General features: G+C 40.3%; 1 protein-coding gene and 1 non-coding gene across 2 annotated transcripts in view; both read right to left on the bottom strand.

The window, feature by feature from the left end:
- The window catches only part of Adgrl2 (adhesion G protein-coupled receptor L2), a 614876-nt gene that overhangs the window by 508320 nt on the left and 88983 nt on the right, over nt 1-17573 (bottom strand). The gene's annotated exons all lie outside the window — the stretch shown is intronic.
- On the bottom strand, nt 3677-3783 carry LOC121455150. The gene has a single exon (XR_005975441.1). It is a non-coding gene; the product is annotated as a U6 spliceosomal RNA (small nuclear RNA).

The following is a 17573-nucleotide window of genomic DNA, read 5'->3' as shown; positions in this document are numbered from 1 at the left end:
AGTCATGAACTGTGGACTAGGTGGGAAAAATATATAACCATGTCATTTACAGACTCTGGGCCCCAAGGAAGGTGTCTGAGGTATTACACCTACTCAGGAGACTGCAGAAACATTGGGCATAAATGGATGAAAGTCATCTAAAGAGTAATAGTTTTTTAAATCAATGTCCACAAGGCTCAGTGTTTTGCCTGTGGAGAAGAAGATCCCCTTTCTCTTGTTCTTGCTTCTCAAATTCAGAAGAGCAGTAGTGAAGCATTGGAATGATTTTCTCCTGTTCCTCTGTCCTTCGTTATGGGATGTCAGGTGAAAAACTTATACTTAGTGAGGGAAAATTATTTCTTTCCCCTTCATAGATGCCCGAGTATGCACATCAAGCTTAGCACCTAGTTCCTCTTATAAACCAGGTCCAATATCTCCTTTGCTGACTATTTAGGATATTTAGCAAAGGCTTAAACAAGGTGAGGTAGGAGAAAAAAATCCATTAGGACAGAAGAATGATGAAAGTGGGACTCAAGAACCCAAACATCCAGGACTGTGTGTACATGTGAGCCTGTATTTGTCTTGTCTGTATGTATGATAGGGCTCTCTCCCCTCCCCTCCCTCTTCCTTCCATTCTTTTGTGCCTCAGAATAGAAAAGAGATGGGGATTTGCAGAGCCTCTGTGGATTGATCCATCATATTCTGACAGCTGGATTCCCAGAAACAGAGAATTAGACTTTTGGAGTGGACTCGTTTTCAGTTGAATCTTATAAAGTGCTCACTTGAAGCTGGCCCATTGAGGGTCCTCCGGCAATATTAGTCACTGGTGTTGATGTTAATTGTTCCCCTTCAGACACCAAGCATGAGCTGGCAATATAGGGCAGAGGGTGAAGGCGCTTGCCCTGCAAGCCTGATGACCCAAGTTTGATTCTGGGAATCTATGGTAGGAGGAGTGATCAATCAGACTCCCAATGTTTTTCTTCTGACCTTCAGACACACATGAGTTCACACACACACACACACACACACACACACACAAAATATATAAATAACAAAGAAACCAAGTGTTTGTGGCTGGGTCTAGTTAGTGATAGAGAACTTGCCTAGGATGTGAGTTTCTGGGTTTCATCGCCATCATTATAACAAATAAACAAGGACCTAATATCCAAACAACTAACTCATGTCTCAGCATCATTGCTGGTACTGTGACACCAAACATTCAGTACCAGTTGAAGATAAAGTCATTGGACTGACTTTTAGAGTCACGGATAAAGAATAAAATGCTAAGCCACTTAAGAAAAACCAGGAGAGTTAGATTTTTTAAACTATTATTACACTCTAATTAGAGATATTTTAGTATCTCTAGTCAAGAAGATTAAAAGTAGAGGTAAGACTTGATGCTTTTGATATTTGGAATAAAAATGTGCTTTTGCATTGAAAACTGACTGGATTCAATGATAGGTGCTATTATTTGTGGGCAGAGGAACGGGTGGGAATGTTTCTCAAGTGTGCACACAGGACAAAAACCTCCAGGCATCAGCAGTCGAGGTCTCAATTGGCTTTTCAGCTACACTGTGGTTTATTGTACTCTTTACACCAGCTCTAAGAAGACACTACATATCATTATGTCTCTTGGAAAATCATTATAGCGCAATTAAAAGCAATGTTGTTTCACGAACGAACATGGGCTTCTACTCTGTGTCTCATGGCTGGGCACTTCCTTGAGCCTCTTGTGACTACGTGCCCTTGTGATGGTCAAGAGACTCAGCTGTCGAGAAAACACTCAACAGATGGCAGTGGCAGCGGATGTATCACCCTTCCTGGGAGCCTCTCTGACATCTGAGCTGTGGACCTCCATCAGCGTTGGTGTGCAAATGACTCCTTTCAAGTCACAGTGGTCTGGAATGTTCAGTGACAAAATTAATCTCCCTCCAGAAATAAAGGAAATTGAATTGCCCTTATGAAATAAAGTGCATACTATAATACTTAAATATAGCGTCCCTTTGAAAACTTTTAAATTCTTATAGATAAGAATGACAGGGAGGAAGTTGACACATCACTAAATGGACCCTTTTTCTTTAGGATGATAGCAAAGCGATATTGGTCCCCTTTCTCATTGTGTGAAGCTCTGTACAGATTGGTTTTATATTTCTTTCTTTTCTTTTCTTTTCTTTTCTTTCTTTTTTTTTAAAAGAGCGATTTAACCTTGGCCTTAGTAATGACATGACTTGTTGAATGACGTGGTCTATAATGAAATTAGCCTAAGTGGTTTGAGAATTAATTAAGTGGTTTCATTTTACGTTGTAGCTGGCATTTTAACACAAAACACTTAAGCCTCCCTCTTTATTATCATTCCTCCTATGCATCTCTCTCTCTCTCTCTCTCTCTCTCTCTCTCTCTCTGTGTGTGTGTGTGTGTGTGTGTGTGTGTGTGTGTGTGTGTGTAACATTACTGGAAGAAGACATCTATGGCTGAGGAGTCCCAACAATGTGCCGGACCATGCTGGGACTGAGCCCCATTACTCAGTATTCAGAATGGGAGTTGCAGATGATTTCTGACTCATGTTCCTTCCTGTCAGTCACACAAAAGACTCAGGTGCTGGAGCCTCAAGTCTGTCTAGAGAACATTCCGGTCTGTCTGGGGATGTAATTCCGTGACAGGACAGTCTTGAATAATAGGTATGGGCCTTCCTTTTTGTCCTGCAAAAAATGTCCTAGGTGCTCCTGCCTGCTACCTCAACCCCCTTTCTGATGTCTCCAAATGGTGGGTGTTGGTTTTCTTTACTTGGGCCCAAATATAAGCGTACGCTGTCAAATCTTCAAAGTCGGTTATGTAGGGATCACTATGTCCTTCAGCATTAAGTTTAATTTTGTCAAAATTGTCTTTCCTTTCTGATGTCATCAACATTGTGTCCTAAGATTTACATTTATTCTAAAACTCTGACATTTATATTGTCTAGTCGTGTCCGACAAGAAGCGACCACCCGCTGTATGTGCTTTCTGTTAATGTAATCACACTTCGGTCTTACTAGTTCCCCTCTGGATAAGCTGTAAGATGATCTCTCTCTCTCTCTCTCTCTCTCTCTCTCTCTCAACAAACAAGGAATCAGGAATCAGCAGGAACACAGCCTGGCATAAATGACATAGTATTCATTTTAAATCTATTGTATGTGTTCGAGACAGAAGGATTTTACTTATTCTAAGAGTTCAGTGACTGTCAGGTGTTGTACTAAGTCCTCTACGCGCATCATTAGATTTTATTTTCACACGTGTGAGATGAGTGAACATCCACCAGGGCAGCACATGGAAAATGGTGTCAAAACTGATCATACACCCGAGCCTAGGCCATCTTCTAGACTTCTCCATTTTCTCAGAGAAATAGAAGTATTTCTTGTCTAAAAATATACTATTTCTTCCAAGTCAGGGTTTCTTTGTGTAGTTCTAGCTGTCCTGGAACTTGCTCTATAGACCAGGTTGGCCTCAAACTCAGAGATCAACCTGCCTCTGACTTCCAAATGTTGGGATAAAAGGCATATACCACCACCACTATTTCTCTTTAAATGTATATGTTTGCAGAGTACCATCATATTATGAATAGGTGTATGAGCTAATTAAAAAACAATGAAAATATGTTTTTGCTTATATAATGAAAGAACTTTATATGTTAAAATACTACAATTTCTATAAAAACCTAATAGACAATAGATACATGTTTTTTAAATTTACATTTCAGCCTTGCACAGGGGCCATAACAATCTTCCTTGTATTGTTTCAGTTTTAGCATATGTGCTGCTGAAGTGGGCACATACATGTTCTTTTGAAGGAGTCAGAAATATTTGAAATAAGTGGATTATTGTTTGAAAATTTCTTTTTGAAAATTTCATTGTAATATAAATAATTTTATGATTTCTTTGCACGGAAATTAAATGAAAATTAATCTTCTCATTTACTGAATGAAATACTCTATAAATAACACTATTGAGGAGAATTTCAGATCCTTCTTCAACAGCCTACAGATGGTGATAGTTTCCAGGCCGAGATTGTATGCAAATGATATAAAATTACCTTGTTTTCAAAGGTAATTAATAGATCAGGATCTATGAAATTCGGGGATTGGAGAGAGGAGACTAGTTAAACTCCCTACCTTCCCATGTGTGTGCTGGGAATCAAATCTAGGACATCATGCATGAGTCTTTCAACAGATCATTAGGGGGACATAAGGGAGACATCATTTAAATAGTTGGGTGTGTGTGTTCTTTTCCTGAAGAATAAACACATAATGGGAGGAACACGAAGCCCAGAAAGGACTGTGCATCCTGAAATATTTTATGCCTACGTTAAATGCAATGCTGTGCTTTCGAGCTCCACCCCAGTGAAGTATTTGTTCGCAGTCATTTACACACCAACTGCAAACCCAAAAGTTGCTCTTTGAGGTTTCAGTGCGTGGTTGTCATGTTCTGATATCTGCATGTAGGAAGACAGCGGTGGTGATTTCATCTGGAACATCTACCTCTTTGCTTTTACCCAGCTGATATTTAATGATTTACCACTTAATGTACTTCATCTTCCGTAGCCCCAAGTTCAAGCAGAAGCAGCTGCTATTAAGCATGCAATAATATTGAACTTCCCACCAACGACCTTTGAGAGTATCTTTCTCAGCTTTAGCTACCGAACCCATCTGGCCTTTCCCCTATGCCTGACAACAGAGGGAGGGGAGCTGCCCACTTCCCATCAGTGCAGTCTGGGACAGAAGGTATAATTATGCTAGCAAAACATCTTCAAATCAAAATTCCTCATGTAAGCAGCGATCTGCCACTCAGGAGAACAAAACAATACACGGTAGCTCATTATCAAAAGAACGGGGAGAAAGCTCAGAAAACATGGAAAACTCCTGCTGGGCTGAAATCAATCCAAAGGGTAGAGGTGTCCCTGGCTGCGAATCTGCCAGAGAAACTTATTTTCTTATAACTTCTACCTGCTCCCTTTAGTATTGGTATTTGAGGAGCCTCCTTTCTCATAGTTTTGGAAGATATCTGGACAGACGCAGAACTAGAGAGATGCGGAAATCATCTATAAAAACAGATTTTCAAAAGCCTAAAGCAGGACTGGGATGTGGCTTAGTTGGTAGGATGCCTTCATAGCATGAAGAAAGCCCTGAATTCAGTCCCCCAGAAGTGTATAAATCAAGGTTTGTGGCGCATGACTCTAATCCCAGCATCAAGAAGCAGAGACAGGAGAATCAGATGCTTAAGGTCATCCTTGGCTACAAAGCCACTTGGCTACAAAGTCAACCTGTGCCACACGAGACTCTGGCTTAAAAAACATCATCACCCTCACCCTCCCACTTCCCCCGCCCCCACACACACCAAACCTAACATATAAGATAGGTAAAGAGATTGGATACTTTTGGAAGGAGAAACATAGCATTTATGTTAACAAATAAAATGCATGATCTACATCTGAATTTAAGGCTTTTAGAATTATTATAAAGTTCTTAAAGAACTGAGTACAGGCTATGCCTCTTTCCCCATAAATTTGTTTGTTAACATTGTAGCATCAATAAATTAGGATTTACAAGAATATGAAAATGATTATAAATTCTCACTGTAATTACACTCTTGTCAGACAACAACTGTTATCTAGTTATGATGGTATCTAATCTCTTGGCTGCATACAGTGGACCAAACACAGTTTTCTTTTCTAACAATAGAATCCTAAAAAACAGAGGAGACAGTGGGACCAAATGTTTTTACTGTGGACAACGTACTTGAAGGTGTCGAGTCTAATGGGATTAGACTTCTATCTGTGCAGCATCGTTCATTCTTAAAACTACGATCAGACTTTTCCTCCAATGGTTTTTAAAAATTTATTATTATATTTTGAAGATTTACTTCTTAACCAAAAGGGTTGCATTTACTCCTGTGCATATTGGAAAATCAAATTGACAGTACTATTTTATTTATTTATTTTTGGAACTGGGATTTGAACACAGAGCCCCATGCGGCTGTCTCTTGGAAGGACAACTCCAGTGCTCTCTGCACGTTTATTTTGAAGTCTCAGGAAGCTGTCTAATCTGGCCTCCAACTCACTGTAGGAGGCCTTGAATTTGTGACCCTTTGGCCTCCAATCATCTGTAAAGAAACTGATATATTTCTAAAGTTTGATGATGTTTAGTAGTTTGGAATCACCATTTGGCAAAAATGTAGATAATGTCTACAATGTTGATCATGATTCCATTATGATGTATGAAAAGCCTTCTCCATGAGATGGCTGGGTAACAAAAGTGTGTGCTTAGGGAACTTTGCTCATACACCTGTATTCTCAGTACATAGGGATGGAGACCAGAGGACAGGAAGTTCAAGGTCATCCTTGCACATGTAGTGAGCACTAGGCCAGTTGGGGCTACATGAGACCCTGTTTCAGGAAAACAAAACCAGGTGAAAACAGAGAGTGTAATGTGCTCCAGCTTAGCACTGTAATGTGTCTAGGCAATTGATAGGTGGGCTGTTCAGGCCATTTACGGCAATTAGTTTTCCTGCCTGGCTGGCCGCAGGGCTAGGGCTTATGTGCCTGGACTCTCAGCTTTGTCTCTACTTGGGAAGAAGGCTTCGAAGTGTTTGCTTATTTATAGCCACTAGGACATTTTCATGTGGACAGAAGTATGTGTTGGGATGGAGATCTGAGCCCAGATGATCATGATTCCATTAAAGAACACATGATCAAAGCATGTATTCCATTTAAACACGCATCTGCTGTGCGAGCTGCTGCAAATTGAAGATCAAGTGTTCATGCATCAAGCTCAACAACTTAGAAAATTTGATTTGGAAATCTTCCCCAAGCTCCTTCTTTAAGTCTGAATACTGACAGGTATTTTATATGATTTTTTTGTTCCCCTGTTTGCTCAGTTCCAAGATTTATAGGAGCTCTAATTTGAAGCATGGCAGAAATGTCACTGTGCAGACAGCAGGGGTTTCCCCAACAAAATTTTATTATAATTGTTTCCAGGCCCAAGGGCAAATTATTATGGGGAAATATATATATTTAAAAATAATGCTTGCATTCTTTTTCCTTTTAAAACTTTGAAAGTAAATTCTGTTGCCTTGTTGTTTTTTTTTTTTGTTTTTTTTTTTTTTCCAAGAAAGCAGATGTCCTGGTTTGTTTTCTTCTGAGCAGCTTTAGTACATGTATTTGGTAGTTGTTAGAGGCTGTGTTTACACAAACAGCCAAGAACAAATTCAGTCTCTCCTTAGCTACGCCATTGGCTGGACACGAGAGAACACTCAAAGAAAGTGAACATTTCACAATTCACTGTTACTGTGAGCTATGCCTATAGGAGCCTCTTACTGAATATATCTGTCATATGGTAGAAAATGAAAATTCAATTAGAAATGGCATGTCTTACAAAGGAGGTATATGGATAGATCTGAGTCTGACGGGAAGTGGTACTTGGGGGTTGATGGCAACTGTAATTGTCCATTGTGATTGGAGAACTTCTGGCTGTTTAAATAACCAGTCACAGGATAGCAGTATTCAAAGTAGAAAAGATTAACAAAATCGTATCAAGTCTCTTTAAAGAAATAATCTGGTACATTGGGGACAAAAAAATTGTGGGTGAATTACCAAGGAACACTCTTATGGGGGAATAGTGAGCCTAATAAAACCCAAGCCAAGGCCCAGCTGTGAGTGTGCAGACAGTCTAAGGCAGAAAGCTGTGACGTCTCTCCTGTCTCTCCTTGTCTGTTTGTTGCTAACAGATGTACAATAAAAGATAGGTTAACAAGAGAAAGGCTTACTTTTTCCTTCCTTCCCTTCCCTTTTCTCCTCCTCTCCCTTACTTCTTTTCTCCTTTTCTCTTTTCCTTTCTTCCTCACTGCCCCTCTCTGTCTTCCCTTCCCACCCACTCCCCACCTTTTTTGGTGACGGTCTTGCTGTTGTTTTGGTGGACTTTATACGTGCTGCATATCCAGTCTGATCTTGCACTCTCAGAACCCTTCACCAGGTCCAGACACAAAAATGTATTTCATAGGTTTCATGGGGCACAGAAACCTTCAGAATTGAGGAATCAATGACACAGAGACGGCTGTATTTTATGCTTGAGTTTAAGGAAGAAAGGTGCCTTGTACAAGACTCTGATTACTCAAATGCTCTGTTATCTAATGCAATAGACTGAAAGGGAAGTCTTGCAGGGCCTGTTTTTCTGGATTCTTGGGCACTGTGTTCTGAAATCAAAGCCTAATGTGATTCTTCATAAAAGGGTTGGGGTGGGGAGGTGTTAGAGGAATACCTCTAAGGTGTTTTTGGCTTCCAGTTGCTATGACACCCCTTGGGGAACAGGAACATTGATGAAGTCAGAGAGAGAGACTGCTTCTCCTGTGAGGCTTCCAAAGGCTCAGCTGATGGGTCTTCATATGCCAAGTCACAACCCTTCTTAGGTATTTTTTTCTCTAGCCCCAGAAGCATGATTCTGTCAAGGCCAAAAGTCTTGTATAGTATTCCTTGCATATACAGAGGAATAATCCAGTTACCAAGAAGCAGCCACCATTGATGAGGAAGGAAAAATGGTTTCACTTGAGAGGTTACAGAGAAACTCATATGGAAATCCAATGGTATACTGGCATACCGACAGCAAACAAGTATCCATGCGAATTTTTGAACATTATTTTATAAATTAATAGTCAAGTTCATGAGTCTATGAACTATCATCATAACGATTTGCTAATTTAAAAGAGGGTGGTCTTGAACTTCTAGTTATCCTGACTCATCCTCCCCAGTGCTGTGATTATATACCACCATACTTGCTCTAAAATATATTTTTAAAATATAACTATTTTTAATTGTATTTAGTAATCTTCAGTTATTTCTACTCCTTTAAGAAAAAAATTTTAAAAGTCATCCTATTGCTCACAGATCACAACCAGTTTTGTTGCAATGATAAAGTGCAATTTAGAAACATTTAAATTGTACTTTACAAGAAAAGAATAACGCGGTAAGAGAGGTGCTTGCTGTTCCTAGAATACAGCTTGGCATAGAAAGAAAAACCCTTTAACTCTTAAGGCTGTGACTCCTTCAGTAGCTTCCAAAGACAACTTGCCTGAGAACTACCTGGGAAACTTGTCAGGAATGTGCACATTCCTGGGATCCAGGCCAGACCTACTGAGCATGTTCCAGAGGAATTACACCCAGAACCAGTTTTACTACACACACCCTTACAGATGCTGTGTAAGCATGGACAATTTTGAGGGCCCCCTTTCAGGAACACTTTAACCTATGTATTAATTTTGAAGCAGCATTCACAAACAATAAACTAGCAGGGTCAGTTGCCTGAAAGAATGGAATAAAGAAAGGCTGGGTCATCTCCTCTCATGTCACTTCACTTTGTCAATTATTTTGTACAGGCTAGGCACTCAACAAAGATATTACTACAGCATTGGAGGAGTGCAATTTTCTTAATTACAAGACTATGAGGAATATTATTTGGATGCAAAATGTGCAGCTTATCTTTCTTTCCTCATCAGAGGGCCATCATTAGCCAACCACAACTAGGAATATACAAAGGAAATTGACTATTTTGTGTATGTCATATATTGAATAATATTTATATCACGTGAAGATAAATAGATACTTTAAAGCTAGCTACAGGGGACGGATAGTGAGGGACAAACCTCAGCGAAACCTTAACCCTTTAGCAAGGGGTAGAGATGTTGGATTTGCCAACCATTAATTTTTCCCCCTTTCCTTTCATTTTTAAACAGAATGCTGTGCAGTGTTTATCTTCAGGGATAAACTTATTATCCTTGAAAGTCCAGAACATGAATGTTCTCATCTACAGATATTTACTGAAAGTGAAATTTTATTTTAGCAAAGAGAAAAAAAAAACAAGCTGCTAATGTTCACATTTATTCATTTATTTTATCATGCAGCAAATAGTTATAGATGTCTTACTCTGTGCATAGCTAAACAAGATAAGGTCTCTGGCCTTGGAAAAGCTCAGTGCTTAAAGTCTGGAGAGGAGTGGATAAATAACATGACAAAGGGCTAGAAAATGGACAGGACAGACTTTCCTTTTTAGACCCTTGGCTTGAGTCTCAGTGAAGACAACATAATTAAACAGCTGAACGGGGTCCTTTAAAGCAGTGTTCAAGGGTTAGCTGCAGGAAGTCAGTCTCCACAGACATTTCAGGAGAAACCCAGAAGGAAACACCCCCCCCCCCTTTTTATTACAGATGGTTTCCCACTCAGTTCCTGGGGTTCTGATTTGGGTCACACACTCTGGGAGTATTTGTGAGCAAAGTCATTAGCATTTCCATCTAATTCTCTCTTTGTTGAATCAAGCTGTCACAGGCTTAATAAACAAGCAGTGTTTACAGACCGCCGTTATGATCTGCTCTGTCCTTTCCGCTTCTTCTTATAGTATCTTTTGTCAGGCAGCTGTCCCTTCCACACCATTGTTAAGCAGGGTGTGGTGACATCCTGTTTCTTGATGTAATTATCTCTGTAGGACCTGTGATAGTTTTGTCTACCAAGCTGACTACCCTCTAACTACCGAGGCTGCTCTTTCAGGATTTTCAAACAAAGAGATTATACAAACAAAGGCACCGGTGACTCCCAACTAAGAACGTGATGAGTTGGAGGTATTTAGCAATAGTTGAAATCAGCCAGTCATTGAAAATTTGTCTGTGATACTAATAATTTCTTTGTGGTGCCCACCCAATAGAAGCATACAAACCGAGACAAATGGGAGTCAGACCCTATGTAAAGTGTATTCATCTTCTTTTTTCTGGTTAAACTGTTTAAACGCCTCTTCTGTTACAGTTGGACAAGAAAGGTCTGGTCTCCAGTGCTGGGCTGATCAGCTTTGCATTCCCCTCTTACGAGCTGAACTGTTTGCTTTCAGTTGGAAATGTGTCGTCTAGGAGAAACCACAGGTGTGCAGGTGCCCTGTGATTAGCTAGACAGGAAGTGAAGATGATCAAACTTCCTCCTAGACCCTAGGAGTCAAGTAGGAGGGGCACCATTTTTTTTCCTTTAAAACAATGGGGAGCACGTGTCATGTAATTTTCAAGTCTCGTATACAAATGACAGCATTCCCGGGATCCCTCCTTAACGACAAAACCTACTTCCTAGAGCCCTTCCCATCACACAATAAAGCTGGAGTCTGCGATTAGACTCAAGAGTTGTTTACTAGTGCCAGAGACACGAAGGAACTTCAAAAACATTTCCTTCAAGTAAGATAATACTCTCCGAGGAGCAGCCTCGGCATTTGGTCACCCTGACTCAGTGGGAAGAGTGCCACCTATTGACCGTGGCCGCAGAGTGATGGCACCTGGTCACCCTTCCAGCTTACTCCCACCCCCACCCTGTTTTCCCCAGAGAGCTGAGGATAATAACCTCCTGAGGTGGTCTGAAGTTCACCTAAGTGTTTTCATATCACGCCTTATAATTTGAGGCAAACACATGAATTTAAATCAGTTTTTCAAACAACCAAGCCTGTCTTCTCATTTACAAGGATGGGGGAAAAATCAGTTTTATTACCTTAAAGATGCCAAACAGTGCCATTTTATTACTGTGGGAAGCTGGAAGTCATTTCCGAACTCTTTTGGCAAGGGTGCTATGTAGAGCGAGCGTCCAATTCAGGCCTTTAAGTGTCTACTGAGAGCCACCACACAGACTGTGATTTACTGTCTCCAGGAGTTAAAGGGACCCTTTCTACCCTGAGACGGAAGAAGGAAAGGTGAAGTGTGTTTACCAAGCATCCCAATGAGACTCACAAGACTAGGGAAGAACCCAGAGCAGAGAATGGGAGGTAAAGATGCCCTGAGAATGCATGCTTTTTCAACACGTAACTCTTTTTTGAGTGCAGAAGATTATAGTGAACGTTTTTCAGGGTTGTGGCCCTTTGTGTATTTGGATGGATGAGTCTTCTGCCAAGTCCCAGGCAGCTTACAGTGGTGAGTGTGGCTGGTTGGCCCCTCCCTCCCCTCTCACTCAGCCCAAGCAGGTTTTTGTACACTTCCATAGCAAATATAGGGTTGTAGATAAAAACCCTGTAAATAGAAGCAGGCATAGCGAGTGTTGCATAGACACCGTGATCATTGCACCGAGAAGTGAAGGCAGGAGGATTAGGAGTTCAAAGCTAGCCTCTGCTGCCTAGTGAGTTTTAGGTCAACCTGAGGTATTTGTGAGCTTATCTGTAGACACACCTGCATATATATATCCACACATATACATACATATTCATGTACACAACCTTCAAATGCCAAAAAGTTAAAAGGTAAATACTATATATGTGTATATATATCAGTATATTTGTATATATACATGTGTATTATATATACATACATATATTTGGATACATTTTTACACATACACACATACTGTGAAGGTACCAAAGTTGTATAAACATATATTCGGTGAACTGAACAAAACTGAGCAAGAGTCAAAAAGATTTTTGCATATCTCCTAATTTGTAACCAGAAGATAGAGGGGATTCAGTCAGCCTTCTTGCCGTTCACTAGTAACAAACAAGCATTTTAATTTCTGTGCTCTCGGCTGACTCAGATCTCTGTGACTGCTTTCGTGTCGTCTCAAAGACACCCTCATTGCTGTCAATGGAAACACGTTCACACACATGTCTTTTCCTCCCCTTATGCTATTTTGAGTGGGAGGTTTGACTGACTTTCCTCTTCATGTTACCTGTAGTCATAAGTATCTGGTCCCAGGAAGAAAATCACAGAGATAAACAGGGTATTTAACCAGGACACATATATACACGTTTAATCAAAGTGTATGTTGCACTGTGTAACTAGCCCAGTGCTTGGCACACCGTGAGTTCTGTTTAAATATCTGAGAAAATATTAAATAATACTAAGTTACACAATCATGAAAATAGTAGTTCCTTCATAGAAAAGATGGGAAGCTGTCTGCTAGTGCAAAGGAGTTTGATAAACTCTCTTCTTGACAAAACTGGAGCCACCAATCAAGGAGAACGGGCAATCTTTATTTACCACTCTATCTTTCTGCTTTGAAGATTACTGTTAAAAGCAGCCCTCTATGTGGGAGGTGGTTTTTTTCACATTGTAAACAGCTCGGAATCTTTCATGGAGCAATGTCTCTCCAATAATAGCTTTTTTTTTCTTTCTATTTATTTTATTAAGTAAGTAACCCACCAATTAATTGTTGAAGCATTGTGGAATAAACCTATGGCCTTGGGCATGCTAAGCAAGAAAGTGCCCTACTGCTGAGTTACATTCCTAGCCTTTAGCAGAGTACGGCATTCATAAACTATAGAATACAGCTATCTCTAAAGGCAGCCTGTAGTTTTCAAATATGTTTCTGCGAGGTGAATTATTTTTATGAGGATGCGATTATTAATGAGAAAATTATTTTATTTAATTCACTTTTATTCTATCAGCCAGGTTCTGTCATTTGGAGTAGACATAAATTACTGGAAATTGCGTGTACTCTGCTCCTTAGCACCCAGAGGAGGCATCCATCCTACAGTGAATCTACACCCAACAGGTTTAGGATGTCTTTCTGCTTTTAGCGCGGAATTGCGTAAGGGTCACATCTGTCAGATAAGTGGCTCAGAGAAGGGGAGGACTCCATCCCCAGGGCCCGGATGAAAGGCATATTGTTCTTTGCAATGGTTACTAGAGAGCCAAATGTCCCCTTTCTGTAAGGGACATAAGTGACCTCACAGGCTCCGATGCCTGCCTGCACAAGGGCTCGCTTTCTAGGAGCAAACATAGCCACCATCTTTCTGAATTAGCACCAATGGCTATGCCGAAGGAACAACAGAAAATGAAATTATGTGTTATGATGGGTTATAAATCTTTGTCTTTGTAAAACATGTTTGTGTCATCCATTTCCTGTATTTTATGCCATTTGTTTTGTTTATACCTCTGTCTATCAATCTATCATTTGATCATCTATCAATCTCAGCCAAGTACTTATGTCATTCTATTCCTTCATCTCTTCATAAACCTAACCTATGTGAGGTCTGTGCTTCATGATTCGTATACACTATTAGCTAATGGCAGGAAGACATGGAAGTGGGAGTCTCCTCTCTCCACTTGTTTAGGGTCCCACGGAACGTAAAATACATCAGTACAGTAGAGGGGGACAGTAGAGGATGACACCTTTTGTTGGAGATCGAAAAGCTTGTAAATCACACCACTGGTTCTGGGAAGGCTGTCACAAAAGTTCAACTGTACGGGGCAAATGATAAGAATTAGGGGTAGTGGCAAGAACGGTCATTCAAGACACCTTGTCTACCATATGTAAAGTAATGTCACTGGGGTTTATTTCTGGTCGAAAGAAATAAAGAAACCACCACTTTGTCATGTGACTTGAAGTAATGATTCAGTTAGCAGTGACTTGAGGAGGTGATTAGGTAATAGTTATATGCCCCTGCCTCTGGAGCCAGGCTCTCAGCATCTCAATTTTGGCTCTCGCTCATTCTTGCAGATAACTCAGGGGAAGTCATTTGCTTTCTTCTGCTTTGTTTTCCCTTCTTGGAAATTTGTGAATAGTTGTCTATCTCATGGTGAAGGCCAAATGAATTTAAACATGGAAAACTCATACGTTTGTGGCTTCAAGGAATTATCTTGAAACACACGTGATGTTCAATTTCAGTTAGAGTGAGAGGCGCATAGGAAGCTGCAGACGAACATCCGTGATGTGTCAGAAAGGGTGAGTACTGCACTGTTTCATAGGCTGGAGACCAGGAGGGCTAACCAAGATGAGGAGAGCCATTAGCATAGGCCTTCCCTCTGCAACACAGCCCACCACAACCTGAGCTCCTTTGCTCTGCCTGACTCCTCTGAGACAGTCTAGTTAGTTTCTTCTTCCCTCTCTTGTCTTCTTCAGGTAGTTTTTACAGCCAAGGAAAGAATCACACAAACATGTAGCAAGTGATTTTTCTCATAGATTACAATTTTATTATTGGTGAAGGACCACTGATAAGAACATAATCATCTTTTGAGGGGGTACCCCAAAGCTACCACAAAGTGAAGTCACCTCAGCAACCAGAGGCACCCTAAAACTTAAAACTTATACAGATGGGAAAAAGATACTGGAAATAATTAAGGAAACTTGCAGTAAAACTTTCTTTGCTGCCTTCCAATTGGGGTCTTTAGAAAGATATTTAAAGTGTATACTTGTCTTGGATGGGAGCGCAGACAACACCAGTTTGTATCTCATGGGCTGTTCTGAACATTAAGTATGATTTTGTGCATATGACTAGTGTCACCGGAGGTTATATTCCTCATACAAGAAACCCTTTCAGAGGTGAAGAAAATACATAATGGCTAATCTAAGCATTCTGAGAAAGATATCTTTCCCAAAATACACTCTGAAGTTTGAGGGATCACATATAAATAGTCACACCTCCGTGTGCCAGCTCTGTAAAACACTCTCGAATGTTAATGCTGACTTTGATAGCCTGCCTTGGCGTCTCTGCCAGGACTTCCTCTCCGTTGCGGCTATTCATAGCACACCCTTGGATAATGCTATAGGTTAAATGTGGCTGGCTCCTTTAGTTCTGCTGGAGACAGTAATAATAGTGACTAAAACAGTCATCTGGAAAATTAACAAAGTCTTCCTCTCATATATATGATATATATCACAATATACTCTTTCTCTATATATACACACATGTATGTATATATGTGTATATATTTATATATCATATACAATCCTTAGAGTGACCCAAGAGAAGATAGCATAAAACAAATTGAATAAAAAAGCATTGAACATACTAACCTCTTTGCTGGATATAGATTACATGTGCTTAAAAAGATCACTAATCTTGTATAAAATAGAAATTCAAAATGAATTTTAAAAAACTAAATTATATACAAAACATATATTGTACCATATCTCTTCCTGGAATTATTTTTTAATTGCAAATATTGTTGAAGCCTCTGAAGGTAGTCAGTTCAAGCAGTATAACCAGACTGGCTTTAAATAAATTGCGTAGAGCACCATGTTTCTAATGCCGTTAAAATCTTTGGTCTTTCCAAAATCTTTGCTGTTTCTTTCTGACATACCAATTACTTAATACTGTTACATCTAAAGCCAGGGTTCGTTAGTCTGCCTGAAAGAGCACAGAGGTTCCAAGCTGGCATAGCTTCTATTTTATTAATTTTTTTCCCTTACCTGCAACCTGATTTCTTCTGGGTCTGACCTAATTGCTTTGATGCCTGGAGCTCGGAGGCCAGGGCTAATCTAGAGGAAAGGCGAGACAACCAACAGAACACCTGCGAGCTGTGCTCTTCAAAGCCGGAAAGAGCACTAGCAAAGCAAACTGCCCACGTTCTACCCGAGTTTGGAAACAACGCGATGCTCTGTTTTGAACACAGGTTCTCTATCTTGATTCTTTACTTCCTTTAGTAAGGCTAGTCAACACTTACAGCTCGGGCAAAGGGGGACACCGGATGGGGGCAGGTGACAGCAAACTACTAATTATTAACAAGATACTCTGAATAAGAAAAGCGTCTTTTGAGAAAGAAGCCCTCAGTGCTGTGGAAGTCGTCATCATGAAAAAGGTTTGCACCGACTTTTACAGAGTTCACGTGATGCCCTCAGCTTTGTTCCTAAGCTTTGGAACGTGCTGTGATTCAGACTTTACTAGACCTGTCCGTTTATTTATTGTACCTCTGGGTCTGTTCCCAGGTTCCCTTTCCCTTTGGGAAGCAGATTCTTCTTACAGTGTAAATATGCCTCAGACATCTTGTAGTTATTAAAGCACCAAAGGCAGGGCCAAAGGGGCAGATCTTCCTAGCGTTTTTTTTTTTTTTTTTTTTTTTTTTCTCATCTTGCTTTTGAATTGAGTCCTGAGAGTGGGAAAGGGACATTTACTCTTCCTTGCTTACAAATGGCTCATTTCTTCTTCTTCTTCTTCTTCTTCTTCTTCTTCTTCTTCTTCTTCTTCTTCTTCTTCTTTTTAATGTGAAGATGTGATAATTTGGCATGGATGTACAGATAAAGGGTGGTGGTGGTGTCCATTTGTGATCTGACGAATAAAGACTTACAAAGCCACCTTTACTGTCATTAGAAGAGGTGTACTGTCTCAGGCAAGGAAGTGATCAATGGCAGCAATTGTTCCCAGCACAGTGGCCTGGCTTGCTTTGGGGAGCATTTTACTCAACACATATTCATAGTCATACAGTGCTCAGCTTCCCAACTTGGTAGTCATTTGGCATCCAAGTTCACTCTTCCTAGCCACATGGACCAGATGTAGACAGGACCCACTGAATTTTGGAGCTCCATTCTGGCCTGCCCTCAGTGGGTGTCTGGTCCATGCAGCTTCCTGTTTCAGCATATATTTGCTGCAGAGTCCAATAACCTTAATAATAATAATAATAATAATAATAGGCTATTGATTAGATCAGTTTATTTATGGGCTGTTTAGAAAGCTACTTGGTACAAATGTTGCTTTTTGTGTTTTGCCAGAAATGGTAGGTTTTGTATTGTTTATATATTCCTTTCATGTCTGCTTCTGTGTTAATAGTGGATGCATCAGCGGATGGGCACATGGCAAAGGAAACATTTCCTAGAGACAGGATGGAAGGAAACAGGGAGGGGCCCAGAGGG

Source organism: Microtus oregoni, unplaced genomic scaffold, assembly GCF_018167655.1.
Source record: "Microtus oregoni isolate MIOR12 unplaced genomic scaffold, Mior012 000000F_ref0000247, whole genome shotgun sequence".
Classification (NCBI taxonomy): Eukaryota; Metazoa; Chordata; class Mammalia; order Rodentia; family Cricetidae; genus Microtus; species Microtus oregoni.
This window is presented reverse-complemented; position numbering and strand designations above follow the sequence as displayed.